Source organism: Sus scrofa, chromosome 15 (assembly GCF_000003025.6).
Source record: "Sus scrofa isolate TJ Tabasco breed Duroc chromosome 15, Sscrofa11.1, whole genome shotgun sequence".
NCBI lineage: Eukaryota > Metazoa > Chordata > Mammalia > Artiodactyla > Suidae > Sus > Sus scrofa.
The window spans coordinates 80,558,922-80,573,011 of record NC_010457.5 but is presented as its reverse complement, the minus strand read 5'-3'; the positions used below and the strand labels follow the sequence as shown (position 1 = coordinate 80,573,011).

Sequence of the window (14,090 nt, the reverse complement as noted above, 5' to 3'; positions counted from 1 at the left end):
GAAACAATGTCTGTGCGTTTGGTCCAGGACGAGGCTCTTTCCGTTGCCTTCCCCGTGGCCTGGCGGGGCAGCCATCCCATTAGACAACCTGGAAGTGTTTTTCCGACAGTCTGTTTTCCCAGTCAATCATTTGGAGATTCCAGAGCAGCCAAATGGGAGGCGGAAAGTCCTTGAAGTGGCAAAATCAGATGGAATCTGGGGTTATTTGAGTAGAACAAATTGTTTCAGCCAAGCCACTGAGAGAAGCAGGGCCTGCTAGGAAACCAGGGAAGAAGCACTGCCCGCAGCTGTGAGCGCTGGGAAGCAAAGTGAGAGATTCCCTCCCAGGACAGCAGGTGAGCCCATGTCCCCATGGGCTCCTTCCTGACTTTTGGGGGAGCTGGGTCAGGCATGCGCAGAAGCAGTGGCTCTCAGCCCCATCTGACCCTGTGCTCACTGTGAATAACTGTACTTTTTCATGCCTCCTTCACAAGCTTCACTGAACCTTCATCAGTGAAACAGTCTGGCCTCACATATCATTTCCCCCCAAATCCCTATAATCTTTGTCCATAATTAAAAAGAGAAATAAGAGGAATGCAATTTATTATAAAATAACTTTAATTTGTAAGTGATCAGGTACAACTCATTAGCAAACAAAATGAAGCGGTCAGGGGCTTGCATATACACTGAACATCACCATGAGCTGGGCTGTTGCAGCCGCAGGCTGGTTTGGGTAAGAGAGACTTAACTACAGCAAGTGGCAATGCCTTTGGGTACATTCTCCACCAGAGGTGAACAACGCTTGGTAAAAAACGTGAGTAAAACAAGTATTTCATTTATATGACAGTTGCATTACTGGAAAACTCGGAGGCTAAAACAATAATGCAATAATTACTTTGAATTACAGGGAAAACAGAGTTAAGTTCTAGGCTCAGATAACTAAACAGTTTTTCACCTACATCAGTGTCCAGCAGAACCTTTAAAAGGTCGTGTGGGTTAGTTCTTTATTGAGTGGGACCGTCTGGTACAATGCAGGTTGTCTAGCATCCTTGGTCTGAATCTCAGGAGGGCCCTCCCCATTTTGACACCCACAAACACCCCCATTTCCTGTCCACATGCAGAGGGGCTGAGGCTGCCTCTTCCAGGTAGCAGCTGCATCAGCCAGGCCTGGTGTCTCTGCAGTCAGGGGGCCCCAGGGGAAGTCTCGAGTCACTGAGCCCTTCCTTCAGGGTTCAGATGTAGCATCAGGCCCAGAGGTGCAGAGCTGGATAACCCTTGCTTCCTGAGAAGCCCAGATAAAGGCTTGCTTGCTTTTGAGGGGGTGGGGTCCTCGCCTGCGGCACATGGAATTTCCTGGGTCAGAGATCGAACCTGCACCACAGCAGTCACCCAGGCCGCTGCAGTGACACCAGATCCTTAACCCACTGTGCCACCAGTTAAGTCCAAGAAAGGCTTTCTGGTCCACATGGTTCTGCCCTCCAGCAGGAGACACTGAGTAACCAACCATGTGGCTAGAGAGAGGGCTGAGTAGGGAACAATATGGCTGTTGTTCCCACCCCAGAAATCACTGTAGAGACTCCATCCTGGGCTTCGTACCTAATGATTAGTGGCCATAGTGGGAGCCAGGAAGCACAGCAACTATCCATATGCCAGCAGCTTCTCCCTGGGTGTGTGCCAGTAGCGGATACATGGCAGGATGTGAAAACGGGGCTTTCCACACTTTGGTCCCTTGAGTTGTAAGAAACTTCTCTCTATACCTCATGTGGGTTTTCCCCTGGGGACCACTTGTATTGGATGTTGGTGACCCCCTGGGAAATTTTTTGCCTTTTAATTAAATGACCTAGGATAAGACAGGGTTCCTTCCCACCAGGCTACTTGAATTGTCACCCGTAGTAAATACACACCTGTTCTTGAAGACTTAATAGGAAAAAAAAAAAAAGAGCGCAAAATACCCTATTAAGATGTTTTTTATGATGAGTACATGTTGTGATGGTATTTTTGAAATAGGATGTTAAATAAAGTATATCACTACCATTTCGCTTTTTTCTTTTTAATGTGGCTGGTAGAAAACATAGAACTGCTTCATATGGCTCAAAGTGTCTTTCTCCTGGACAGCCCTAATCCAGAAGGAAGGTTGTTTTCTTTTGTTCTTTGGTTGGCTGGTTGGTTAGAATTCAGAATTTTGCTTTTTGTTGCCATGAATAGGATCTCTGATTCTGAGAGTTGATTGCTTTTCTAGAGAGAACTACTTGGGTTCTGAAGCAGAACTGGAAAGCCCTCTTGTCCTACTTTATCCATCGACCAAAGAGATCATTTTGAGGAGAAAAAGATAACTTCTGTAACTCGCAGGTCTGGGCAAGATTATCACAGAGCGAGCAAACCCCTTCAACAGCCTCTAGTGGCTGAAGAAGGGACTGAGCCAGAGTCATTTTTATTTCACTGTTTAAACTTTTATAACGGAAACATTGCAAACGTGTGAAAAGTAGTCAGAACATTATAATGAGCTGCCACATATGCCTCACCCAACTTCAGGAATGACTCTCTTAGTTCAGTTTTGTTTTCTTTAGACCTCTACCTCTTTCCCCCGTTTTCATTTGATGGCAAACCCAGACACCAGGTCTTTCCATCCAAATATTTTGGTATGTGTCTCTAAATAATGTAAGGACTCTTTGTAAAAAACAGCATAACCTGAATAATATTATCACACCTAAAATTAGTAATAATATTATTAAATATCAGTCAGTATTCAGATTTCCAGGGGCCTCATATTTTTATTTATTAAAGTATAGTTGATTTTAATGCTGTGTTAGTTTCAGATGCACAGCAGAGTTTTTCAGTTTTATGTATATATTCTTTTTCATATTCTTTTCCATTATGGTTTATTACAAGATATTGAATACAGTTTCCCTGTACTGTACAGTAGGACCTTGTTGTATGTATACTGCTAGTGTGTATCTGTTAATCCCAGACTCCTAATTTATCCCTCCCTCCCTTCCCCTTTGGTAACCATAAATTTGTTTTCTGTGTCCATAAGTCTGTTTCTGTTTTGTAAATAAGTTCATTTGTATCTTTTTTTTTTCCAGATTCCACATATAAGTGATAGCATGTGATAGCTGTCTTTCTCTAACTTACTTCATTTGGTATGATAACCTCTAGGTCCATCCACATTGCTGCAAATGGTATTTCATTCTTCTTTATGGCTGAGTAGTATTCCATTGTGTATATATACCACATCTTCTTTATCTATTCATCTGTGTGTGTATACCACATCTTCTTTATGCAAACATTTGCATTGTTTCCATGTCTTGGCTATTGTAAATAATGCTGCTATGAACATAAGGGTGCATGTGTCTTTTCAAATTAGAGTTCTCTCTGGATAAATGCCCAGGAAAGGGATATAGTAGTGTGTTATCTGTTACTCTCAAACACCTCATTTATCCCTTGAATCAAGATCCAAATAACATCTACACTTTGCTTCTGATTATGTTTCTGTCAGTCTCAGGCTCCTCTCACAGCTCATTCACTTCACTGCTTCATTCTCAGTCTCCATGTATATACAGCCTGGCATCATACCACCGCTCTCAGCTCCACTTAGAAAAAGTATTGATGCATCTCCTTGGTACAGAGCAGTCACATTCTCATCTCTGATCCAATCTCTGCAGCCAGGAAACCATAGGTTCCTACTAGCCAGGGCTGGCCACTTTCAATTCCTGGAACCTGGATAGAGTTAGCCCCACTGAAGCCAGAAGAGCAGGAGTGGAAGATCAGTGGATCTTTCTCTCCCCAAATTTAAGACTCTGTTGAAATTCAGGGGAATGGATGCTGGGCAGCCCCAAAGCACCAAATGTATCCTCTATTTATATAAATGGCATGCGTGTGTGTGCACACAAACACACACAGTTTCAAGAATGCCCCCCTGGAGTTCCCGTCGTGGCGCAGTGGTTAACAAATCCGACTAGAAACCACGAGGTTGTGGGTTCAATCCCTGGCCTTGCTCACTGGGTTGACGATCCGGCGTTGCCGTGAGCTGTGGTGTAGGTCGCAGACGTGGCTCGGATCCCGAGTTGCTGTGGCTGTGGCGTAGGCTGGTGGCTACTATGCTAAATTGTAAGTTTAACACGCAGTATACAATGGTGGAGGGAGGACAGTAGAAGGATTTCTCAATTAAACTTCCACTTGGGAAAGGAGATGAGCCATTGGTCACTGGTCTCTGACATATTTTATAGCTCACTGGACAGATTCTACCTGTGCTGGCAATGGAATGAGAACTTTGTCAGCCAGTGGCTTACCCTCCTTCTGCTCTCTGGAAAGTCTTCCTTATTTGTTGTCTTCCAGAACTGTCTCTAAGAGCAGAGCTGCACCTGTTCCACCACCTATATCCTGTTCCCCCAGCTTCAGGGATCTAGGGATTGCCTTAGGGTTGGAGCAATCATAAACTGTTTTCTACCATTCTGGAACTTTATCCTCTAGTACTTAAAAACATGGTAGGATTTTCTGATCCCTGAATTCCATGGACTAGTAGCCAAAACTCAAGATTGTGTTGAACTCTCTTTGAATGTGGAACCAAGACTGGGCACTTCTTTCTCCCAGCAAATGAACGGTCCTCCATGCTCAAATTTTGTGGTCTCTGATCTTCTCTGATGAGGTACAGCTTGAAACAGTGCCCTCAGGTGGTGGAGCCACTGATGATTTACTCCTTGTTTCTGAGAAAGATCCCACTATATCACAAGGAAAGTAACTGGCCTTGGGCTCAGACAAGAGACCACAGTGTCTTTGGAGGGACAGTGGGGAGTCGGGCTTCTCCTATTTTTCAGACTTCGTTTCTGATATTGTTCTTACCTTCTTACTCTGCTCTATCTAATGTTAGTATAGTATAGAGAATTGGGTTTTTCTCAACCCACAAGCCTCCGGATTATTTGACTCTCAGCAGTCTTGGTTGCAGATCCCAGGAAGAAAAAGGGGGGAGGGCTGTATTAACAAAGCCTTTTCTCCCCTCTCTGTGCTTCCAGTCAGTTTCATCCTAAGCTTATCTCTTTCCTGTGGACCTTACTGAAGGCTGTAAGCAGCCGACATACTCCAACATTCTAAATTTTTTCTCCAAATCTTTTAATGGTACACCCTCAGTAGGCTCAGGGTCTTAGACTCAGGGTTCCATAGGTGGCAGCATAACCAGTAGTGTTGCCATCATGGAGGCAGGATGGCTGACTTCCTAGCCTGAGCCTGCACTAGCCATCAGCCTTAAATCAGCCAGTTGCACATTTCAGGGTTATTCACATTCTGTATTCACTTCTAGTACTGATTTCTGCATCACTGAAGAGAATTTGTATTGCCAGTAGTAAAAAAAACAAAACAAAACAAAAAAACAAAAAACCTGACCACACTAGCTTAAACAAAATAGAGAATATATTTGCTATTTATAAGTTAAAAGTCTGGAAGTAGAGCTAGCGTCAGGTATAGATGGATTCGGCCAACAATGTCACCAGCTGGGTTTTCTCCACCCCCAGTTCCCCACCTTGTCGGTGTCATTTTTGGACCCCACATGGTCTGAAGATGAGTGGGGCAGTCCCTGCCCTGACCCTGGGGAAGAGCCCTCTCCCCTGGCCACAAGTTCCCTTGGTTCTGATGAGGTCTCCGGCCAGTGCCAAAAAAAGTCTCTGGGGCAGAATGAATGCAAGGCCCCCATGAGACAGCCTCAACCATGTGCTCTTCGAGTATCTGGCATGGAAGTGAATTCCCTGAACCCACTGAGTCTGGGAGGGAGGGAGGGAGGGATGTCTCCAAACAAAAACAGAAGAACACGAGTTCCCATCCTGCTTCAGTGGAAATGAATCTGACTAGGATCCATGAGGACGCAGGTTCAATGCCTGGTCTCGCTCAGTGGGTTAAGGATCCAGCGTTGCTGTAAACTGGTGTAGGTCACAGAAGTGTCTTGGATCCAGCATTGCTGTGGCATAGGCTGGTGGCTACAGCTCCAATTCAACCCTTAGCCTGGGAACTTCCATGTGCCTCAGGGTGGCCCTAAAAAGACAAAAAAACAAAACGAAAAACAAAACAAGCAAACAAACAGAACATCATTGTAAGTAGGGTAAGCAGATACTAGCTGCCATAACAGAAAGACATATAATGCAAATGTTTCCCTAAGTAAGATTATACCAGTTTATATTAGCAGGACACAGACTCGTACAAAATGAGTCTTTATGATCTCTGTTTATGAGATTATTTTTAAATGATCAGCCCTCTAGGTAACTACTGATAAATTTATGGGGAAGAGGGTAATTCCTTTGTTTCTGCTCTTTTAGATCACATAATGCCCATATTTTAACACTTCGAAAGTAGAATTCTTCTTACAATAAATGCATACATTTAATCCGGTACAGATTCTTCTTCCCTCTAAAAAGCTCTAAGGGGCGGGGGGAGCGTTTTGCTGTTGAAGAAGGCGGTGTTTGAGAATGGAGAGAATACGCTATTCTGAAACATGCTTCCCATACCAGGGAAATACTACACCATAACAGGTAGTCATGGAAACACAACTTGAAAAGCCAGAATTATAAAAAACAAATGTTCATATATTTTATATATGTCACCGTTGCCCTTATTTAGTCTCTGTTGACTTGGGTCACCATAGGAGGGTCATGGGCTGGGATTCTTTACTGCTTTTCTGAGACTGTGGGAACCATGCTGATGTGCTGTCATCTCCGTCTGCTCTGCTTTCTGTTTCTGTAGATTATGTGGAGGATTCTTTACCTGATGGATGCAGAGACTGTTGATTATTGTTCTATTGTCATTAAGCTGGGACTGATCTATGTGTTGAATGGCGTGATGTATGCATTTAAAATTCTCTCTGAAGTCCAGAATCATAACTGTCTTTATTTGCATCAGGTTCTCATTTCCACTTTTGTCGGCCTTTGATTATAATAACATCCCCAACAGCAATATAAATACTAGCCTCAACCGCTCTCCTCTACATCACAGCCCTCTCCCTGTCCCTCTTCCTTCTGCCTTTTCTTAGGCTTATAGAAAGGAATTAAGTGAAATCTCCTTAGAATTTAAAAGAAGCCTTAAGGCCATCATGACATTGGACCACAGGGAGGGAGACGGGCTTTCTGGCATCAGCCCTGCCACCACCTGCTCTGTGACACAGGCAGGTCACTTAACCTCTCTGGATCCCTGATTCCTCATCTGTAAATGGTAGTGTGGACTCATCCATTCTTAGAATTCCTTTACTCTAAGAAACTGATGCCGATCTGGGAACACCTGGGCACAGAGGGAGGGCAGAAAGCACTTTCACGTCCAACCCTACCTGTGGGCATCCCTGGGGAGCGTGGCATCCAAGGCCACCACGTCAGCCACATGGTTAGAACCTTCCCCCCGCCACACTGACCTCTCCTTATCTCCATGGTTTCCTAACTTGTTTCCTTTATCTTGTCACTGCCTTACCTTCTTTTCTGATGGGATTGTTTATGCATGTATTTGTTTGCAACTTCCTCAACCCATTTTTCTCTCCCCACTGCCCAATAACGAGAGCACCATTTGCACAGCTCAGGGGCTTACCTGCTGATCTTTCCCTGGAAGACCGTCAGGTAGGCTTTCCCTGGTGTCCTTTCCCTGGGAGAGTTCCATTAATCTAAGCCTTCCCCAAAGAAGGCTCAAATCAAGCCTTGACATTGCTTAGTCACTGCTTTAGGGGGAACAGTGTTAAACCTTTAAAGGAATGTATGTTACAGTAGAATTTTTTTTCTTTTTTTTAGGGCCACATTTGTGGCATATGGAGGTTCCCAGGCCAGGGGTTGAATTGGAGCTGCAGCTGCCAGCCTACGCCACAGCCACACCAGATCCAAGCCATGTCTGTGACCTACACCACAGCTCATGGCAACACCACATCCTTAACCCACTGAGCAAGGCCAGGGATTGAGCCCACAACCTCATGGTTCCTAGTCAGATTCATTTCTGCTGCACCATGATGGGAACTCCTGATTTTCTTTTTCATTCAACAAATAATATTTATGGAGCACCTGCCAGGTATCAGACACTGTTCTAGATGCTGAGGAGACAGCAGGAAACAAGGTCCCATGGCGCTCGAATTCTTGTGGGGAGAGGTGAGCAAGTAAATCAACAGTTAAATAAGTGAAAACATGCCAGGTGGTGACATGTGCTGTGCATGAGAGAAAGCAGGAGCAGAGATGGGACATGAGAGAGGGCATTTTTGCTGACAACTGGAGAATAGGAAGGAACCAGGAAGCGAGTGAACCAGGGGAGAGGGCTTGCAAGTGTCATGGCCCAGCACGCACATGAGCTGGTGCATTTAAGAAACAGAAAGAGCTGGAGTTCCCATCGTGGCACAGCAGAGACGAATCTGACTAGGAACCATGAGGTTGCGGGTTCGATCCCTGGTCTCACTCAGTGGGTTAAGGATCCAGCATTGCCGTGAGCTGTGGTGTAGGCTGCAGATATGGCTTGGATCCTCCGTTGCTGTGGCTGTGGTGTAGGCCCGCAGCTGCAGTTCCGATTGGACCCCTCGCCTAGGAACCTCCATATGCCACGTGTGGCCCTAAAAAGCAAACAAAGAAAAGAAACAGAAAGGGTTAGAAGGTAATTAGCAAGAGGGAGTTCACTTGAGATGAGGTCAGAGAGCAGAGGTGGGGCTGAGGGTTCGGATCTTGTGGGCGGAGGCAGAGAGCTTGGATTTTTAAAGCGAAAGAAGAAACCACTGGAGAGCTTTAAGCAGAGGGAAGACCATTGTGTGATTTATGTCCTGTGGTGCCTCACCGACACGTCATAAATGTGTCCAAAGTTGACTGCGCTTACACGTTGTCACTAAAGATGAAATAGACCCAAACTCTGCACAACTGCTCCCTCACGTGTCTCGTGGGCTCCAGACTTCTACGTGACATGCTCTCCTCTCATTGAGTTTCTTCTAATGGATGCGAATAGCCACGAACTGCAGTGTCCTCTGTGTGTGTGGGAGGGGGAAGGAAGGGCCCCTTACTTAGAGAACTTCACAATAATTCTATAAATACATAGAGGAATCATCCCATTGCCCATGTACTCTTTTTAGACCCAACCATGGTTAGACTTCCCCAAAGAGCCACTCGGGGACTTCCTTGGCAGTTGATCAAGTTTCCTGCTTTCCCGAGGTTCGTGCAGGGGCAGGGAGATAATAGCTGCAGGCCTGCACCTCTGTCCAGCCCCAGGCCTCCAGGTATTGACTCCTGTGTTGAATGTCCCTTGGACTTGAGGCCCTGCGTTAGGTGAAAAGAAGTGAGTCTGTGCCTTCAGGTGGCAGCAGGCAGAGCAGAGGACTCTCGGTATTAATCCTTGGAAGCTCCACTTCCAGGAATTCTGCCATGGCTTGGCATCATGAAACTCCTTGTGCGGCTGGATCCATACCCCAAAGAATTTAAAAGCATATTAGACGCCACCTATCCCAGCACTCCTCAGTGGGAGCACTTCTGGCATTTTGGGTGAGACAGTCCTAAGCATCACAGGAAACTTCACATTTCTGGTTCCACCCATGAATCCCCCCACCTCCCCCCCAGTTCAAACCCAACTGAAATACCTCCACACATTTCCAGCAGCCCCCGAGTGGAGAACTACTGGTCTACGCGGTCCTGTCATTTTACGGGTAAGGGAATATTAGGCACCCTATGGTCTTGTCATGCGTTTTTCCTCTGAACCCAGTAGAATCAGGACCCAACGTTCAAATTTTACAATGATATTAGTTTCTGAAATATGCCCCTATTTTTCATTCTCTCAGCGGATACCATTTTCTCAGAGTTAAATGGTGTGTGTCACAAATAATGTCTGAACCTTTCCGTTAGGTCAAAGAAAAATTATGAGCATTTCCAGATGTTTTATACCTTTCTCAAGGTTTTGGTATAATATTTTCTACATAGATTCCATGGCCTACGCAACGCTTAAGAGTCCTTTGACAGTGGGGAATCTGATTTTCCTCCTTCCGCACTCATCATCTCCGTGCTTTTTGTCAAGCATCTTCTGGGAGAGTTATTGTTACCCCATTAAGTATGGGGCACAGAAACAAGACATTTCGCCATAGACAGCTCTGACCTGCAGCTGACTTGAGCTATACAGGCATGCCTCAGAGATATCGCGGATTCCCTTCCAGGCCATCACAAAAAAGTACACACCGCGACACAGCGAGTTGTTTTGGTTTCCCACTGCATATAAAAGTTATGCCTCAGGAGTTCCCATCATGGCGCAGCGGAAACAAATCCAACTAGTAACCATCAGGTTGTGGGTTCGATCCCTGGCCTCGCTCAGTGGGTTAAGGATCTGGCGTTGCTGTGAGCTGTGGTGTAGGTCACAGATGCAGTTCAGATCCCATCTTGCTGTGGCAGTGGCTCCGATTCGACACCTAGCCTGGGAACCTCCATATGCCGCAGGGGCAGCTGTAACAAGCAGAAAAAAAAAAAAGAAAAAAAAAAAAGGCATACTTTAAAAATTTTGTGCTTATACTACACTGTAATCTTTGTATTTTGTCTTTTTAGGGCCGCATCCATGGCCTATGGAGGTTCCCAGGCTAGGGGTCCAGTTGGAGCCATAGCTGCTGGCCTACACCACAGTCAGAGCAATGTGGGATCCAAGCCATGTCTTCGACCTACACTGCAGCTCATGGCAATGCCGGATCCTTAACCCATTGAGCTAGGCCAGGGATTGAACCTGCGTCCTCATGGATACCAGTCAGATTCCTTAACCACTGAGCCACTTCGGGAACTCCTACACGCTAACCTATTAAGTGTGCAGTAGCAACATGTCCAAAAACCAATGTGCATACTTTAATTAAAAACTTTTATTACTGTTTTAAATCAAATATACCTTTATTTAAAAAAAAAAAAAAACACACTCCATTCAAGTGGAGCCATCCCCAGGTTCCAGTAGCAGTAGCATCAAAGATTGGTAATCACAGATCACCATAGCAGAAATAATAATAATGAAAAAGTTTGAAATATTGAGAGAATTATCAAAATGTGATACTGAGACACAAGGTGAGCAAATGTGGTTGGAAAAATGGTGCTGATAGACTTGAGGTGGTGACGGACCTTCCGTGTGTTAAAAACAAACAAATAGAAACTGACATCTGTCAAGCACCAAAAGGCGAGCTGTGTCTATACATCATTTATCCTGACTTGGGCACCCAGATCAGGTTTCACAACTCATTTGCCTTCCTATACCTGACCAGCTCTCTTCACCTGCATTTGTAACTTACTCCTTACATACTTGGATGCTCTGTAGATGAGGAAGAATCCCTTACCTTACTTATTTGTATAGTTTAGAGCTTTCAGTTCTTGAGTGACTCTTCCTTAATCCTAAATGTTACCTACCACCAAGACGGAGAATGATGCTCTAAAATGGAATTTTCCTGGGAATTCCCTAAGTGGCTCAGTGGTTAACAAACCGGACTAGTATCCATGAGGACACAGGTTCGATCCCTGGCCTCGCTCAGTGGGTTAAGGATCTGGCGATGCCGTGAGCTGTGGTGTAGGTCACACACATGGCTCGGATCTGGCGTTGCTATGGCTGTGGCCTAGGCCTGAGGCTGGAGTTCCGATTGGACCCCTAGCCTGAGAACTTCCATTTGCTGTGGGTGCGGTCCTACAAAGACAAAAATTAATAGTAATAAAAAAATGAAATGGAATTTTCTTGAAGGACTCTCAGGGTCCGTGAACAGTTATTTTGGTGGAGGTGTCTGGAGTGCAGTTGGGCTGTGCACCAGCTGGAGGGGTCAATCTTGTTGCTGTACCTTGTTGCTGTACAAAAAGGTATGTTCCACCTGATGGGAAGGAGAAACATTTCAGTGTTCAAATGTAGGGCTTTTTCTTGCTTCTTAAGTAAAGCCCATCTAGCTTCTTTTTCTGCAGAAAAGGAGGAAGAAACGAGCAACAAATTAATCAGACAGGAAGCGAATAACCACAGAAGGACATCTGCCTCTGACTCAGTATGTCACATTTAACAAGAGGCCAGAGCTGGTCCAAAATGGCTATCCCCAAACCATCCCACGTTTGCGTTAGAAGATGATGCCTTTCTCGGGGATGGTTTTTCTCTCATGTCTCGCTTCTCTCTGTCTGCCTGTGTCCCTGATTCATGCCTTCCTGCAGTCTCCTTTAACGGTAAGGAACATTATATTCAAACTAAATGTCTTTCCTTTATCAGCCAGCGGGAAGGACTCAATGGCTTTTAAGCGGCAAGTGTGTTGAGATGAGGTTGTGTGATTTTTCAGTAGAGGACCGAGTGGTTGCGTTCTGTTGCACACCGTGCTGGCTGTACTTCTCTGGTGATTGTGGGTGATTTAGAACTTGTGTTTTAAACCGAAATATAAAGCAGGATTGTTTTTTGGGTAGACTTTTTCCTGACCCCTGGACAAGGTTGGATCCACAGGAATTTTTTGCTCCCAGTTAAAATGGGGCTTTAGGTCTGTAGCTGTATCCTTTTGGCGGATGGTGCTGTCGTCCACATGACTGCCTCTGAATTGTCACTTTGGCCAGCATTGCCACTTTGGCCAGCAGCAGTAAATGCTTTTAAAGCAAAAGGAGTCACCGGAAGCTTCAAAGGAAAGTACTGTGAGGCTAAGCTCCTGCTGGTTTGTTGCTATAGACGTGTTACCTAAACTCAGATCCCAAACCATTTCTAAGCAGTCTTTTAGGAAAAAGGCAGTTTTGTCTTTTAGAATCATTCTGTTCAACATCCTAACAGTGCTGTGTGCAACTGCTGTTGCTGATCAAATTCTGCAGCATTCATTATAAATATTTACATTTAATGTGATGAATATTTTGACATAAAATATAATTTTCATATTTTAAGCTATGTACCCGGAGATCTAAAAACAGTATTAAGGAAACGTTTTTGTAACAAAAACATTTTTTTTCTTTAAGGCAGCTTGACTTATCTGCCTTTTACCCCATAAAGAAATATAAAATAAAGCTTTAAAAAGTTAAGAGGGTATGTACAATTTTCGTCAATAAGTACAAGTTCTTTTAACTAAATTATTTTAAATTCAATGGCATACCTAGCGTATACAGTAGCAAATGGACAAGTGGTAAAATGAAGAAAAGGCTGCAGGAAGATTCTAATTAAGAGAAGGACAGCTTGGTAAAGAGAAAGAAAGTGGAAAAACAGGAGAAAGAATAAGACAGGATAGTAAGAGAGAAAAATGAGAAGCCTGAAAGATTTCGAGTCCATTAACGTGGAAACCATACCATTAGTCGTCACTTGGATTGTGGGTCTGATATTAGGCGTTTAGTTCACAAAGTTATCTTGCTTCTGAACTGGAACATCATGTAGTCAAATTCTCCTATAGACTGTACGTCTACAGAGGTGAATGATTTATCTAAAATCACAGTCAGGTTTTCTATTGCTCTTTGAAAAGTTCATTCATTGGGTTATTGTCCACAGCTTTTCAGTGACTTTAATAGCTAAACTTTTAAGGATTATACATCTGGTGGATGAACTGCAATGTTCAGAGAACTCCCCATAGTGAAGAATTTCCCCTGGGGTCCAGCAGCAATTTCACTCTGATCATTGATGAAATCAATTTCTAGATCTGCCCCATAGGCTGGAAGTTCCCCAAGCCATGCTAAAATGGAAGAGGAAGTAAGCTACCTCATTCCTGGACCTTTCAAGTTTTATGCCCTTTTGAAGTCTGCTTAGCGTTGCAGGAACACGTCATTTTCGTTGGGGGTTTCTGGCTGTTTAAACTGTGATTCGTTCCTGCTTTAAGGTTTGATTCATTTTTGTGTTTCCAAATTATCATGCACCTACTTCTTGTCGAAAAGAGCGTTTCCCCTGCATTGTCCTAAATGTGTCTGTCTTTGCCACCCTCTGGAAAAAAGAATACTAGAATAAGGAATACCTTAATTAGTATTTAGTAAATTCTGAGAAATTTAAAATGCACTTTGCACAGAACGCCCCTCACCATTCTTTTGTAATGCAGGAGTGTTCCGGGTGCACATGTAAGCCAAGGTTTAAATCAGCTTGTGGTTTCTCTTTTCTCATGGTTAAATAGAGGAAAAGGCAATATTGACTGAGCACTTACTGTATGGTGGGCTGTTTACTTTTGCTTGTTTTATTATTTTTTTTTTATCGCTAATAGTTAATTT

General features: G+C 44.2%; 1 protein-coding gene across 4 annotated transcripts in view; it reads left to right on the top strand.

Annotated features, from left to right (window-relative positions):
* WIPF1 (WAS/WASL interacting protein family member 1) overlaps window positions 1-14,090 on the top strand; it is a 125,431-nt gene that overhangs the window by 73,451 nt on the left and 37,890 nt on the right. Inside the window, exon 1 of one of the 4 annotated variants that reach the window (XM_013990591.2) lies at window positions 11,594-12,104. The exons of the other annotated variants lie outside the window; for them this stretch is intronic. The gene's annotated coding sequence lies outside the window, so the exon portion shown is untranslated. Of the gene's footprint in view, window positions 1-11,593; window positions 12,105-14,090 lie in introns of those variants that run through there. 4 annotated transcript variants of the gene reach the window in all.